Genomic DNA, 16,151 nt, shown 5'->3' with positions numbered 1-16,151 from the left:
TAATCCTCCCTGTGAGAAAGCCCCTGATGACTGCCCTGCAATGATAACTCTGAGCTGCCCCAACCCTCATTTGGCCACCCACAAATCATTTCCTGGTCCTCAAAACCCTCTCTGAGCCCTGTTTTCTCACAGCTGGGGCAGACAGAGGTTCCCACAGCTGTCCCAGCACACAAAGATCCAGCCAGCTTTGGGAAAATGGCTTTTCTTGCATCTGCAGCAGGAACAGGAGCCTAAAAATAAACCACCTGCCCCTTTCTTTTTCAGTGGACAGCAGGAGGAAGCAGATAAAAAAAAAGTGTGACCCTCCCTCTTCCAAACTTGGGGATAAAGATAGCTTCAAGACCATTTGTAAAGGCTTTTTTTTTTTTTCCTGAAATGCCTCATTTTTTACTTGTCTTTCCAAAACCACCAGTGTACATGATTTTGCCTACAAAAGATCTTCCTTTCAGCAGAGAGGCATTTCAGAAAGCTGGAAGCCTGCCAACCTTTTAGCAAAAAAACAACAACAAAAAAAATCAGTCCAGCCTTTGTTTCCATTAGGGATTATGGGATTTGGGTGAATTTTAGAGGATTTAAAATTTCTTGGAAAGCTGGTGGCCTTTAGAAGGCAAGGTCTGAAAAATAAGTTTAATTTGTGGAAAAGTGGTTCTGAAAAGGTTCATGTGCCTTGTAGCCCAGCTTGGGATGTGACCCAAGTGCCCTGGACACGAGGGCTGGAGATGGATGGGGCTGGCAAAGCCAGGTGTGATGAGGTTCCCGGGACACAAAGGTTTATTTTGCTTTCTGATACAAAATCTGGGTTTACACTTCCCACCTCTGCAGAGAAAAAGGGAAAAGCAGAGTGATCTGTAAAACACCACTGGGTAGACAACTTTAATTCTGTGTGGGGATGCTCCTTCCCCAGTCTGGGGCCAGCTCCCTCTGGGAATGACCCATCAGTTCATCACAGCTTTTCCTTAGGGATGTACTGGCTGGGCTGGACATTTCTGAGGCTGCTAGGCTGTTGTTTTCAGTAAAATTTCTGTGAAAATCTGATTCAAAAGAATGCTGCATGGGAGAAGCTGTGGGGCAAGGGAAATATGCATTTGAACTGGGAAAGCGAATGTGTTAATTCAAAAGGAATTCCTCTAAAAAAAAAAAAAAAAGAGGTTATAAGACCCTGAGTCAGGCTCTTATTAAAGCCCACACAGCTTCCAGAGAAAACCATGCTTCATTTCTTGCCTTAGGGCTCAGCTGGCTCCTCTTCAGCCATGGTGAGAGCTGATGGGAGGCTGGGGCTGGGGCAGCTTCCTTGGACACCTCCCAGCAGCAGGAGCTTGCTCCAAGCAGAGCTCCCTGCACTTCATCCTGCCCACACCCCCAAAAACTGCACCCCCTCGTGATGCTCTTGGTACAGAGCCCAGGCAGGAGCCTCGCCCGCTGGGCTCCCAAAAACCAAGCACCCAGGCAGGGGAGACATTGCCTTGCAGCCTGATTTGTTCTTGCCTTAATGTCACCCTCAGGACTAATTACTTTATATTAAAACATCTGTGAAATGGAGTAATAAGTAAATAAAGCTGAGAGAAAAGAGATGTTAGTCCACGATGCAAAGCACCAGGACAGAGACCAGCACTGATTTTCATCTGCAATTCCACTTTGTAAAAACCTCTCTCCTGGCTGCATCCAGGGGCACAGTGGGACACAGGGATTGCTGCTGAGTTATGGGCACAAGTGGCACCAGCAGCAGGAAAACAGGAATACAGGAAAACAGGAATACAGGAAAACAGAAAACAGGAAACAGGAAAACAGGAAAAAAGAAAAACAGGAAAACAGGCAAAAAGGAAAACAGGAAAACAGGAAAACAGAAAAACAGGAAAACAGAAAAACAGGAAAACAGGAAAACAGAAAAACAGGAAAACAGAAAAACAGGAAAACAGGAAAACAGGAAAACAGGAAAACAGGAAAAGAGGAATACAGGAAAAGAGGAAAACAGAAAAACAGGAGAACAGGAAAACCAGAAAAACAGGATAACAGGAAAACCAGAATACAGAAAAACAGGAAAACAGGAAAAAAGAAAAACAGGAATACAGGAAAACAGGAAAACAGGAAAACAGGAAAACACTTCTCATGTCACCTTGTCGGAGGAGCCTTGGACAGGGAACACAAGGAAGGGTGGCTCTAAACATGGCACCCCCAGCACCCCCATTTCCTTATCTGGGATGCAGAGATGAACAGGACAAACCTCTCTGTGGAGGACTGGGAAGAAGTGCAGATAAAAGCATGGAATACATACAGGGATGATTAAAGACAGCAATGCCCTTTGCTGTGCACACAGTCTAAACACGCCGGGCCATCCTGAGCTCTTTGAAAACTGTTAGATGTTCTCCAGCTAAATATTTATTTTATCTGCTGGGACAGCCCCTGTCGGGAGATCAGCTCACTCCCTCTGTCAAAGGCATCCCAGCAAAGGCTTGTGGGCTGGGGCAGGACTCATGCATGGGCTGAACATGTGGGAAAAAAATGCTGGAGCAGCCCCAGAGCCTGACCCTGCTCCCAGCAGAGCTGGGGCACTGCTCAGAACAGCCATTGGCAGGGGGAATGGCTCCATGGGCCTTCCCTGCTGGAAAATTGGACTCAAAGCCCTTGAATAGCCACACAAGGATGCTGTTTCCTCCCTCCTCTTTGGGAAGTGAGGGTCTTGAAGGCCTTTGGCCAAGAAGTTGGAGCTCACCTGGCCAAAAGGTGATAGGAAACGAGGGATATACTGTCCACACAACACTAGCCAGAGGAGTGTATCCTACTCAAAATAGTGGGAAGAAAAGCTGCTGGTGTGGTTTAATAGGATAGATGGAAAACCAGGAAAAACACTGTTGTGGTTCCTCAGACAAGAACATCTTGTTCAGCCAAATGCAAAGGTGCTCCTTGAGGACACTCCTGAGGAGACAGGGAGACGGGGTGGTGGCAGGGATGTTGGTGCCTGGCTGGGAAAATGTAAAGGAAGCATCTGAGAATTATCACAGATTACCACAGAACATCTGCAGGCAGGGTAGGAACGGGGTCAGGACTTGTGCAGCATCTGATCCTTTTTCCTTTATTTCCAGCACTGCTGTGGTGCTCCTGCCCATATTCCAGGCTGAGGGCAGGGAGGATCCCTGCTGCCCTTTGGGAAATTTGGTCACACAGCTGCTGCCAGGCTGAGGAACTACAGTGGCAGTGGGGACACGGATCCTGCAGCAAATCCAAACCCTGCAGAGCCAGCCACGGCTGCCTGTGGATTCCTTTGCTCTCTGCAGCAGGTTATTGAGTGCAGGATCAGCTGCATGTTATCAGCTTGGGCAGGGAGAAGCTGAAACAAAGCAAAAAGCCATCCCAAAAATGCCCTTGATCCTGGCCTGGTGACCTCACTCAGATGCTGTGCCCATGGTCCTGTGTGGGATGCCAGCCCTGCTCACCACCCCATTCTCTGCCTGAAAACCTGGCCCTGGGGCTCTCCCCGAGGGCATATATATATATATATATATATATATATATATGCTGAGAGTCACAAATGTGTGCTCCTTAAGCAGTCAGGAATTGCAGCCCAGCCCCAGCACCACTCCACAAAGGCTGAGCTAAAACCCAGCCAAGTTTGAATCTGCCTGGACACTGAGGGCAGTGGGCATCCACTGGTGGGTGCAGAGAGCTTGCTGCAGGCAGCTGAGATGATCTCCACAGGCATGAGGGTGCAGGGAGATGGGGTTTTTTTTCAATATTAATGAACCCTTCTATGTTTCATTCTGTTAAAAGGGAGGAAGTGAGCAGCACCAGGTGTCCTGGGGCTGGCTGACACCAGCCCTCGTGCTACATGAAACTCAAGCTCTTAGGAGATGAGCTTCAGCCCTACCAAAAATCTCCAGTGGTAAGTTTAAAAACACTTTGCTCCCACCCATTCAGGGATTGCAGGTGTGCTGCTGAATGGGCAGCAGCAACTTCAGCACCTCAACCAGACCCTGGGGCTATCCAGTGCCTGGGGGCAGGAAAAAACTCATATCTAGACTGGGACTTGGGGCTGGCATAAAGAAAATCCACATTAGGAAGCCCTAGAGCATCTCAAGGAGGAGACACACTTGTGGGGTTTCCCATGGTGCTGCCTTTGATGTGTGGCTCAGAGAAGCCCATGGGGGAAAAGAAGCTTCCATTTCTCTCCCTCTTCCACTGATGCTGTCCAGATGCAGAAGTGGTTGAGCCTCTCAAAAGATGCAAGGCTTGGCATAAAGGGTTGGGCTTCCTCACTGGCCCCAGCAACCTCCTGAATGCTGTTTCCTCATTACTCATCTCCTCACACCCCTCTAGAAACCCCCTGATCTTCAAATGTCTCTCAAAAAGCAAAAAAACACTTGGTGGGAGGCAGGACTGGAGCAGCACTGGGATGGAGATGGTCAGGGAAATTACTCTGTGGGACTCAGATTCAGTCAAAGGAAGAAATGGAGAGTTTCTGTCCAGGAAGAGGCCTGGGAAAGAGCTGGGAAAGAATGTAAATAATTCTTTATCTCTCTTGTTTTTCACATTGTTTATAGTTAAGTTCTATCACTGTGCATCACTTTGCACCAATGGTGGTGGGTTGTTTTCACTTCAGAACCAATGGATTTGATCCTTGTGGAGCTCTGTATAAAAGAGTGGTGCATTTTGAATAAAGGAGTTTACTCTCAACAGCCTTCCGAGTCAGAGTTCTCTTCATTCCTGTCCTGCCTCGACAACAACATTACTCCAACTGAGCTGGTGAAACAAGAATCATTTTATCCCTTTGCCCTCTTCTGGTAGAAAGGCAGCTCATTTCCTCAGCCCGGATGGGATCTGCTGCCTTTCAGCACTGATGGATCACAAATCAAAGCTCTTCTGCTGGGACAGCTCTTGCTGTGAGCAGCAGACATTATCCATGCTCTGGTCCCAGCCTGGAGGCTGGGCAAGGCTAAGTGACATCACAGCCTGAAATCCTGATCGTGCTTCCCAATATTTGCTTGTTTCTCCTCTGCATGTTCAGGAAATGATTTTTTAAGAGGCCTGGAAGGTGCCACAGCTTTAAGGAAATGCATGGAGGACGTGGCCAACCCAAGGGAATATCGGGGGCCTGCTGCTCTGAAAGCCTGTGGAAACAATCTCATTCCCCCACGGGCAGCAGTGATCTGGCTTGAGAATTTGGCTTGAGATGTCTCTAAGGCTGGGCCTGATTCTTTTGTTACACTGAAATGATTCTAATGAATCTGGGAGGGTGGCAGTGCCCAAAATGCCACGTGTGGGAAGAGGCCTGGCTCGTGACTCCTGCAAAGCCAAGCTCTGTGCTCAGGCTTTCCCACCAGCGTGTGTAAAGCAGAGAAGATCCCCCAAAACCTCTTGACAGCTTCCAAAGGAGAGGCTGTGTGCACTGAAGGCATCCATGACAGTGTACAAACCTCTCTGGGGGTTTTGCCCTGCAAAACTGGATTTCAGGAAAGGCTTGTCCTCGGGCAATGTTTTCTGTCTTCGCCACGGGGGGTTGGACAGGCTTCAAAAAGAGCAACAAATGCAAAAAGCCATTGGCTAACTCACGGGTCAGAGGCTTCACGATGAGACCCCCCACACAGACTTTGCAAAGCAAATACAGGATATTCAGGCAAAAAAAACTTGAAAATCCCTTTTCCAGCCAGAGCAGCCCGTCTGTGTCCCTGGGCAGCTCTCAGAAAGCCTCTCCACTTCCCAGCTGTACATAAACACATGCCATATTCCCCATCAGAGGGTGATGAACACACTTTTAACTGCAAGTGTGTTTATCTGTTGGCTGACAAGCGCCGCTTAAGAGCTTTTTTTGCCAGGGTCCCAAAGAGGCATCCTGCCCGTGGGTGCCAGGAGGGAGCTGCAGTGTGTCTGGTGCTGCCAGGGCAGAGCTGGCACTCAGCCCCCAGCTCTCTGCAGCCCCACACAGGGTTCTTTTTATCTGACAGAAAAGCCCGTGGCAGGGCAGGGCTGCCTGGGCCGGCCCTTGGCTTTCCAAGGGGTGATGGAGGAGCCACGGGTGCTGCTGGGGTGCTGGGGCTCCCAGGATGTTTTTGGAAGTGTTTGCCCACAAAGCTTCCAAGGAGTTTTTCAAAAAAGAGGGGAAAATTTTCCTCCTTCAGCCACGTCCTGGTGAGGGAAAGCTTGGACATCCTCTGCCAGGACACGATTGCTCCGTGGGGGCAAATCAGTGCAAACAGGGATCTCCCAGGCAGGGGGAATGATGGTGCCTTTTGCTCCATCTGCTCAGCCTCCTCCTCTTTCTCGATGCATTTCCTACTGCATTTCAGCACAGCCTGGGGTTCTCCAAACCCCACTGCCCATCCTGCAGAAAGCATCCCCCGGACAGGAGAATATCCCTTCTCCTCCCAGCCGAGGCTGCAGCTGGAAATGCAGCAGGAGAGAAAAGGGCTCTGGCTGTAAAAGGCATTTCTTGGGAGGGTGTAGAGCACCATCTAGTGAAGGCGAGCCAGGGGACCGGCCTGGGGACCAGCTGTGTCCTGGAATCACAGAATCACAGAATTGCTGGAGTGGGAAAAGACCTGTGAGATCACCGAGCCCAGCCACGAACCCAGCCCAGCACTAAACCGTGTCCCCAGGTGCCACATCAATGCATTTTTTAAACATTTCCAAGGATAGTGATTCTACCAGATCCCTGAGCAGCCTGTTCCAGTGTCTGAGCACCCTTCCAGTGGGGAATATTCAGTTAATAACGATGACTTTCCTTTCAAGAGCATTTTGGCTTTAGCTGTAGGTGCTTACACCTTAGGTAGGCACTGAGCAGGATCCTGCTTGTCTTCTCCCAGGGTTTGCACTGAGAAGATTTGTCTCACCTGCAGAAAAAGTGGGCATTAGAAGGGAGTGCAGCTGCTTGTGGTGCTTCTTTTTCCAGCTTTCTCCTGTCCCTTCTGGAGGGGACAGGGCAGCTGGAATGTGTATGCAGACAGAAAGCAGGAGCCTTGCTCTCACAGCTGGGCACAGCTGAGCTGGGCATTGCTCCCACAGCTGAGCAGAGCCCTTTGTCAAAGGGCCTGGGGACAATTTCAGGTTCCCTACAGCTCCATGTGTTTAGACCTCAAACCATTTTGTGCAAGGAAAACTTAAAAGCGCCCAAAAGCTCTTTCCTGGTGCTCTTTTTTGTTGTGTGACCTCTTTCTGTTTGTGATTTCGGCCTGAGAGTTGGAGAGCACAACTCCCTCCCAAAGCTGTGAGATGCTGCCCACCTGCCCACCTGCCAGCCTGCCCCTGCAGCTGCTCTAATTAAACCCTCAAGGATGAGCTAACATGGCTAACATCTTTTTTTTTTTTTTTTTTTTTTTTTTTTTTTTTTTTTTAATGTGTTTGAAGTTCCTCATTGCTTTGGGCAGTCTGGGCTGTAACTAAGTTATTAGCAAGAAAACTTTAAGCTTTACAATCACCCTTTATGACAAAATATCTCAGAGGGCTGTCAAGCAGGGGTGAAAATGCCTTTTTGGTGGCAGAGCAGTCTGTGACAGCAAATCCCTGCCAGCACCCCCAGCCAGGAGCAGCCTGTCCGTGCTGAGCTGCCCCAGGGGTGCCTGGCTGGGTTTTCCTCCAAGGCTGCTCCTGCTCTGACGAGAGGCTCATCCTGGTGTCTAGGACCTTGTCCTAGTTTAGGGCAAATTTGGGGAAAACCCTCTGGAAGGAGCCCCTAGAAAACAAACCCCCATGGCCCCTCCCCACCCACCTGGTTTGGGAAAAAATTTCCTCTGAGAGAAGTGGAAAAGAACCTGTTTATTTAACAAACAAAGCACTCCCCAGCACCACAAAAAATTAACAACACCAGATGACCACAAAACACTTTCACCACTCTGAAGAGATGAACAAATCCAGAAAATCTCTCCTGGGTCTGGGCACTGGGGATGGCTGCTGCAGATGACAAAATGCAGGCTCTGGGTGTTCCTTGGTATTTCCAGGTCCCAGTCTGGAGCAGCTTGGATGGTATTCAGGAAAAGGGAAAGGGAAAGGAAAGGGTCCAGGGAAAGAACTGGACTGCTTGGCTAAACTCACTAGGAAGCAAAGGCAAAAGCAGAAGCAAGCAAAGCAAAAAGCAAAGCAAGCAAGCCAAGCCAGCACCAGCCTTTTCTAGCCAGCAGACCATGGTGGGAGGTGAGCCGGCTGATAACAAGGCAAAACAAACCTTCACTTTCAGAGTCAGTTCTGAAAGTACAGAACAGAATATCAGGCATAAACAGAACACAGGATTGGAGACACAAACCCCATAACGTCACCCTAGGACAGACCTTCCTGCTGGGACGTGTCTCCTGCTGGCAGCCCCTGCCCCAAGCTCTGCTGCCCCGAGGTGAGCAGCTCCTGCTCACAGTCCTGCTCTCACCCAGCATGTGCTGCTTGGCCCCAAATGGTTCCAAGCCCTCAGCAGGATTTCCAGGCTTGGATTCAGCTCTGCACAAAGTCACTTCCAGCATCCCTGTCCCCAAATCCTGCTTGGTGAAATGATCTGTGTGTTATAAATGGGAATTTATTCAGCCAGATTAAAAATAAAAATTAATTTCATTAGCGGTTAAATTCTATCTAGCCAGCCATGGAAAAAGACAGAGCCGAGCCCGGGGTCTGCCCTGGGTGTGCCACAAGGAGTCAGCCTCAGCAGAGGTTTTCCTCTGTGCCCACACACCTCCATCCTGGCACATGTGGATTTTATAGGGAAAATTCCGCCTGGGGCCAAGATTTCAGCAATCAGTCTTTTCTTCTATTCAGAGTCTATAGGTTAATAATATTTTCCTTTTTTTGGTGATGAGGAGAAATAATTCAGTGTCCGGAGTAGGTGAATTCCTGATGAGATTTTACAGGAAGGCTGCATTCACATGGATCTGTCTGAGGATTTCCATGAGATCCATCTCGGGCTGTTTATGGGATGATCAGCACCCGATGACCAACACCTGGAGTCCCGATGGGAGTCTGGACACGGCCCATCTCCTGGCCGAGCCAATCCTTTTAATTGCAAATCAGTTTCCAATATACACCCAGTCTCGCCTGCAAAGGGGAGAACTAATACAACGGGCATAATCTAACAAGTATCCAATATTCCATATTTCATACAAGGAATGAAATTATATTTCCTACACATAACAGGTGTGAGCATTCCTTGCACACCCTCGGTGTCTCAGGGCACTTTGGGGGTGCTCCTCAGGCCTGGAGCCCCATCCTTGCCCTTCCCAAGGCCGTGGCCATTCGCTGTGCAAAACCCTCTAGAGGGAGCCCCGAGCTCAGACATCCCCAGGCGAGGTCACAAAGATGCTCTGAGCGTGTTCCCATGGTGGTTTTGGGGGGATTTGTCGGTTTTTGGGCTTTTTTCCCTTAAGGATTCACGCTGCCCTCATGGTTCCATCGGCTGCAGCTGGGGCTTGCCTGCCCTCTCCGAATATTTCTGCGTGTTCCCATCTCCCCAGTGCCTCCCCAGCCACCTCCAGCATCTTGAACCTCGCTGGAGAGGGCTGGAATCTCCTCCAAGGGCACTGCACCAACAGAGGGAGGGCAGCTCAGCGCCCTGGCCCCACAACCAGCTCTGCTGGGAGCATTTTGGGGCAGCAGCCGTCCTGCTCGGCATTCCCAGCTCTTCACCCAGGCTCCTGTGCAAGGAGCACGACTTGGTTTCCTCCTGGGAGCTCCTGTGGGGCTCCACGGTGGCTCTGTGCCCAGCCCATGGTGACAGCCAGCCCAGGGCGAGCAGGAATGGGCTTCCCACAGCGAGCTGCTGGGAAATAGCAAGGACAGGCTTTTTCTGTGTGTGCCTGCCTGGCAGGCTGAGCCTGGTGCATGGAAAGGGCCGCTAGGAACTGTTGAATTTCTGAGAGACAGAGGGCATGGTTTATGTTTGGAATGAGGTTTGAGCCACCCCTCAGCCTTGGTGGGGCCTCGAAGGCTTCGATGCAGTGAGAATTCAGCTGTGGTGCAGACAGAAATTGTGTTAAGGTAACTACAAAGTAATCAGCTATCCGAGCATGAATTAGAGCAGAGCTGCAGTGCGAAAAGTTTAGCCACCTGAAGGCAAAGGTAAACAATGTTAGCTTGCCAATCAGAGTGCCTTTGTAACTGTAAACTATGTAGAAGCTTATATAAACTACCATCTTATCTCCAATAAGGGGGGAACGTTTGATTAACCACATTGGTTCAGATCTGCGTTTGTCTTGTCCAGCTTCCCGTTTTCCTGAGATTTCCCTGGCTTTTAGGAACACTGTGCTTCCAAGCAGAGCCTGCCCTGGACCTGCTCTCTCAGTCCAAAAATGGATCATGGTGTACCCCTTCAGCCTCCGTGCAGGACAGGCAGGGCCCAGCACCACCCAGGTTCAGCTCCGAGGGGTTCATAGAAGTCTCTAAGCTTTCCCCTATTTGGCATGGGTGATACAGAGCTCACAAAGGCTTCTTTGGCTGTCCCTGCTGCTTCTTGCATGGGTTTCCCCTTTTAGCAGGTGGGTGCAGACAGGAGGTCCTGCAGGAGATGCTGGATCGAGTGGTGTCTCAAGGATTTGTGTGTGCATGTGTATAATAAAGGCACGGGCATGGGCAGCTCCTTCCTTTAGTCTCCAGGGGTATCCCATGGTCTGCACATGGAACAGCAAAAGTCACTTGATCTCCAAAGGCAGCTGTGTCCATCCTGCTGTAGAGCTTCCCAAGGGAGCATCCCCCCTCTTCTGCCAGCCCTCTGTCCTTCTCCTGCCACTCTGGACCTCGGGGTCATCCATGCCCAGCAGATGCCCTGGCATACACAGGCCACGTAGGTGAGTTGGGCACAGCAGTGGAAGCTGCCCAGTGCCACTAGAGCAGCTGTGTTCCCCCGTGTTCCAGCAAGGCTCTCTTCCCCATCCTCATGACTCCCTCCTCCTCCTCAGCTGCTTGCAGCATCAAAGCCCTGAAGTCTCCATGCTCCATTCTCAGGAGATCTGGTTTAGCAGTCAGTGAAGGATTTCTGCTGCCATAGGACAGTCCCTGCTGCCTGTAGGGGTAAGTCTCACAGATATTAACCATTTTGGGATCAAGGCCCTGCTGGTTCGTCTTCTCCAGCCTGGCTGGATCTTCTCCCCTTTCCTGCCCATTCCTTTATTCATTTGCAAGTCCTGTGAAGTCCCAAGCGACATCTGATTTCCATCCAGTTGGACAGCAAACTTACATTTTTCTCACGGTCTCTGTGCTCTTGTGCTTTGGGTCTCTGCCAGGCACTTCACATCTTTAACTTGCCTTTTTTTCTTCTTTTTTTTTTTTTTTTTTTTTTCTTTTACACCACATTGCTCAGGTCCTCCCTCCCTCTTTCCTCCCAGCCTTTAAAGGAAGCAAAATAAAAACGGCTGACAAGAAGAGCCAGACTCCTTCCAGAACTCCCCAGGGATGGACCTGCTCCCCTCCCTCCATGCCAACTGGCCCAGGGAAGCTTTCCTGCAGTCCCAGCAGCAGCAGCTGCTCAACTTTCTACCCCAACAGTGAGAAAAGTAGCAGCCAGTGCTGATAAAAGGGACTGCTCTCCTTCTCCATCCCATTTCGCTCTGCTGGCATTTGGGCACAAATCCCCCCCTCAGTCACTTGCCAATGCCAGATACCCTGCATGGTGCCTTTGTTTCCAAAATTCTGGGTAACTGTCCTCATTCTGGGGGGCTGATCAGATGCTCCTGTCCCCAGGGGTGGTGGTGCTCTGCTGCTCACCCACCTCCAGCCACCATGGGAATGCAGAGGGAATGCAGCAAGTGCCTCAAGCTTACTTCCTTTCCCACCACCCGTGGCCTTTTCACTTTCTGCTCTGCTGGTGGCAGGGTGGGAAAGAGAGAGGAGCACATCCTGGTTTCCCCCTCCTCAAACCTTTTTCTTCCCAGGGCTTTTTCCCTTTGGCACCCATCTGGCCAGCTGTGGATACAGGGACAACACAGAGATGCTGACCCAGGCACCAAACTCCAGCATGGTAGAAATTCCTGCTGGCAGCAAAGACTTGGAGCTGCCTGAGGACAGCAGGGACCAAGGCAGTTTTCCTCAAATATCCCAAGAGCTCTCACCAATCCCATTAGCTGCTGGCCCTCAAAGGCACCACGGCCACGTTGGGGTTGGGGATTTGCTAGCGATCCACACCGAATTGGAGCACCATGGTGGCTTTTCTTCTGCTCAGAGACAGCCTGGAGGCAGCGTGAATCTGCAGCCATGGTGAAAATGTCTTTCTGGACCAGATATTTTCTGGGCTGCTGGGGCTGTGCACCCCCTTCTTGCATACAGTGTGTGGAAATCTGCTCTTGTGCCAAGATTTATTTCGATCGCAGTGAACTTCGCTCCCTCTTGATTTCCTGCGCAGGAGGCAAAGTCCCTCGGGTCAAAAGGTCTCCCTGTTTTACGCAGGGGAAGTCTTGTGGCAGCACAGATATACAGCCTTGCCATGCAGACTGAACTGTTTTTTTCCTAGGAAAAATGATTGATTCTTAAATTACATCATGTTTTGAATCAGGAGTAGGATCCTTGCGTTGGCAGCTGAGCCTGCCCTCGAGTTGTTAAGGGCATGACGAATCTCACCAGTCGATTACTGAAGCCAAAGGCTGCTCATCCCTTTAGGCTGGGCATTTTCTGCTCATGGAGATGCCTATTTGAAGCCAGGTAACTGCAGAAATGTCTGTCATGTTACAGAACAGCAAAAGATGCACTTGATCTTCCTTTCAGACTGGACTGGTTGGTTTTGGCACCCCAGAGGGTGACAGGAATCTGCTGAGACAGCAGTAAGTGCATTTGGAGGAAATTGGAAACATCATTTTCTCATTTTCTTAGTTGACAAAACTTTGATGTGTACTGGATACCTCTCCTCCTTACCCCAAGCTGTCCCCACATGCCTGGGACAGGTTTGTGGGGTATTGTAAACGCAGGTGAACCCAATGGGAAGAAATGACCATCTTGGAAAGAAAACAGAGGAGAAATGTGAATCTGAATTTGAGATGCTTCACAGGAGTGACCTGCTCAGTGTGCCTAAAAGTCTGGTTTTCATCAGCTCTCTCATGTGGATTCTCTGATGTCTGATATGGGACAGGGTAACCCACAGCCAGAGCCGTCAGCAGGATTATTTTTTAATTTTATAACCACTCACCATTCTTTGTGAAAAAACTATGGAGTCTTAATAACAATCTTGGAGGGTTCTACCCTCTGAAGTGTCTTGCTGAAAATAGGCAAGTGTCCCTACTCAATGGAGACTGCAGGACTGTGCCAGGTGGTACATGCCAATAAAAAAATCTTAAAAGTTTCACAGTCCCTCTTAGGAAAAGTAGAATAAAAGAGTCCAAAGCTTTAGGGGTTTTGGGGCAGAAGTGGGTTCATCAGCATGCTAATCCCTGATATTCATTACAACTTTAAATCAGTGCTTTAAAAATAGGTCCTGTGGTGATGGAACACGCTGTCAGGAAATGTCACCCACCTTGTGACGTGGCAGATGGAGATTTATATGGTAACACCTAATGATTTTATTGGGTTCTGCCTGAAATGGGACTTGGTGCTAAAAACCCAGCTGCACAAGGTTACAGCGAGTGTGGGGCCACTGCTGGCAGGGCCCTGCAAACAGAGGAAATTCTGTGGTGAGCACTTGGCGACAGCACTGAGACATTGCAGCAGTAAAACCTCAAAGCACATCCCCAAAATGCAGCTTGGGACTGTGCATGGAGGCTGGCATGGGGACACGTATGGCTTCCATTCCTCGAGTGATGTTGCACAGAAAGGATTAAGAAAAGTCTTATTTTGGGTGCAGACAAACCACTGGCAACTGAAAATAAACAGGCAAGGCATCAGCTCCAACTGAGCTTTGAATAAAATGCAGGGTTTGAAAACAATAGTTGTTTGGTTCAAGCACAACTTCAAGGAAGGCAGAAGAACCTTTGATCTCCTGAGCCCCTCTGCTGTGCAGCTTTCAGATTTAGATGTGTGTCTTGTTGGGTGCAGATATTAATATAGGTATTATCTTACATGCTTGATGAAAAATGAAAAAGCTTGCTGGTCATGGCTTTGGGGCAAGATATCTGGGTGTCAGAGAGCTTGGGAGGTGATGGAGGCAGCGGTCCAGCAGCTTCCAGGAAGTTTTCCTTTGAGGCACCCCTACCTCCCCTCTCTGCAGTTCCCTCCAATGAAGGGGAGCCCTGACACCCCCAAGGACTGATTTTCAGAGGAGGGACAAGAGGGATGGATTTTTTTTTTTCCCAAAAAAACTTTTGGTTCAAAGAGATGCCACTGACCAACGGAATCATTTTGAGCTCAGTTTTTTTCTCCCCCCTTCTAAATCTCTGATTTCAAAGCTTTGTTTTTCCCTTTAAACAGACACAGATTGCTTTAAAGACAGAGCAGTGCTTCCCTGCTTGGCTAATAATTAAAGGCCCAGAATTTGCCTTAGTGCAGTGGGGTTGCCTGGTGCTCAGTGAGCACAGAGATAACTCTGCTGTAGCCCAGCTGCTCCTGCTGCCCTGGAGCCACTCCAGGCTTGGAGAAAAGGCAATTGTGGACATCTCATGGCTGGACAGATCTACTCAAAGGTTATTAAGACCTAAGAGCAAGACCAAAGTTCATGTTGATCCTGGCTCTCCCTAAAGGGAAGGGTGAAAATCAATCACGCCCCTCCAAAGTGAAATGATGGATAGTGTTTGGGATAACTTCTCTTGTGAAAGTCATTTGAAGCATCTCTCCTTTAATTACAGCTGATCAGCCCAATGGCTTGAGGTTTAAATACAGTTCTGGAGCAGCAGCAAGGCCCTCCCAGGACCCACCAATCTGTGCAGGGACCACACTTCTTGTCTTTCAGACAATTTTTTAACCCTCATCTATTATTACACAGCCCTTCAACCCTTCCTCAGAGGAATCTTTGCCTCAAGTTTTCCTCCTCCCACCTGATGAACTGTGAGAACCCCGGGCTTGGTCTGGGGTCTCGTGTGGTGGAAAAGTCTCTCCTCCAACCCATGCTTCCAAAGAAAACTCTGCAGCCTCTTGTTGTTTGGTCTCAAGGCAGTTTATTGCAAGTTATCTAAAAGATTTTCTTCTGGGGCTGCTGTGGTTTGCTCACAGCTCAGGCAGAGGCACACACACACCCTGACATCCTCTCTGTCTGCTGTCCTCTTCTTCTCTCCCCCCACCCAGGGCTGCTGCTATTTTTTATATGGTACATTACGTGTTACATGTTTACAGTTTTTCCCCAATATCTACTACCTATATTATAAAGTGTTTTTCTACTCTAAACTCATTTGTGAGTGCCAATATTACCAAGAACATGGAGGCAAGGAAGAAGAAGGAGGAAGAACAGGATCAACCCACTTTCCTCCATCTTAGAACTTCTGACCCCCATGTACAAAGTGAAAACCCCCCTGTACAGGTGCTAAAACCCCCCTGTACAATACTAAATAAAAATTTCCCCTCTGTTTTGTAACTACTTTTACTATCCTATCTAACCCTTTGTGACTGCTTGTTCCACCTCCAAAGTTGGTAAATCATTCCATGGTTCAAACCCAAAATCCCAGCTGTTTCCAGCTGCCTGCCAGGGTCTCAAATGCTTCTGACCAAGGCCTGGAACCTCTAAAAATGTCTGAGGGACATTTTGAGTTCCAACAATGAATGATTTTGGCACCCACAGCCCTATTACCTTCTGGAGTTTGGTGGCCTCTGAGTAAGAAGCCAGCCCCGCTGCCTTGCAAGTCCTTTCACGCTCTTTGCACGTACCAGACTTCCTTGTGCATGCAGAACCACTGGGTCTCCAGATGCTTGTGTATATGAATGTGTAAGAAGATGTCTCCTTACTCAGAGAAGAAAGTGCAGCAAGAAATGCCTGTTCTGGCAACCTCGGAGTCCTTCCTGTGGAGTTGTTTGAAGAGATGCCACACGAGGCAGCACCAGGCTCTTCTTCTGGTCCTTCTCGGGCTTTGTCCAGCAGGAAATATTTCAGAGGCATATGAAAATGAAAATTCCTGAAACTTCAGTGCACGCTTGAAGCATGTGGTTTTTCCTACCAAATCCTTTCCTCAGCCACCTCCTCTTGAAATGCCAGCTAATCCTGTCTCCAGGCAGAGCAACCCCCTCCTGCTGCCTGTTCCAATGGGAGGCAGATCCTGCCTGCCCTCAGACTCCCCTCTGTTACCAGACCTCCTCTCGTCCCATTAAAGCTGTTTTCCTTTAAACACAGTGAAAAAAGCCCTTTGTGT

Source organism: Lonchura striata, chromosome 3, assembly GCF_046129695.1.
Source record: "Lonchura striata isolate bLonStr1 chromosome 3, bLonStr1.mat, whole genome shotgun sequence".
Taxonomy (NCBI): domain Eukaryota; kingdom Metazoa; phylum Chordata; class Aves; order Passeriformes; family Estrildidae; genus Lonchura; species Lonchura striata.
The sequence above is the reverse complement of the archived record's forward strand: the minus strand, read 5'-3'. Positions refer to the sequence as shown.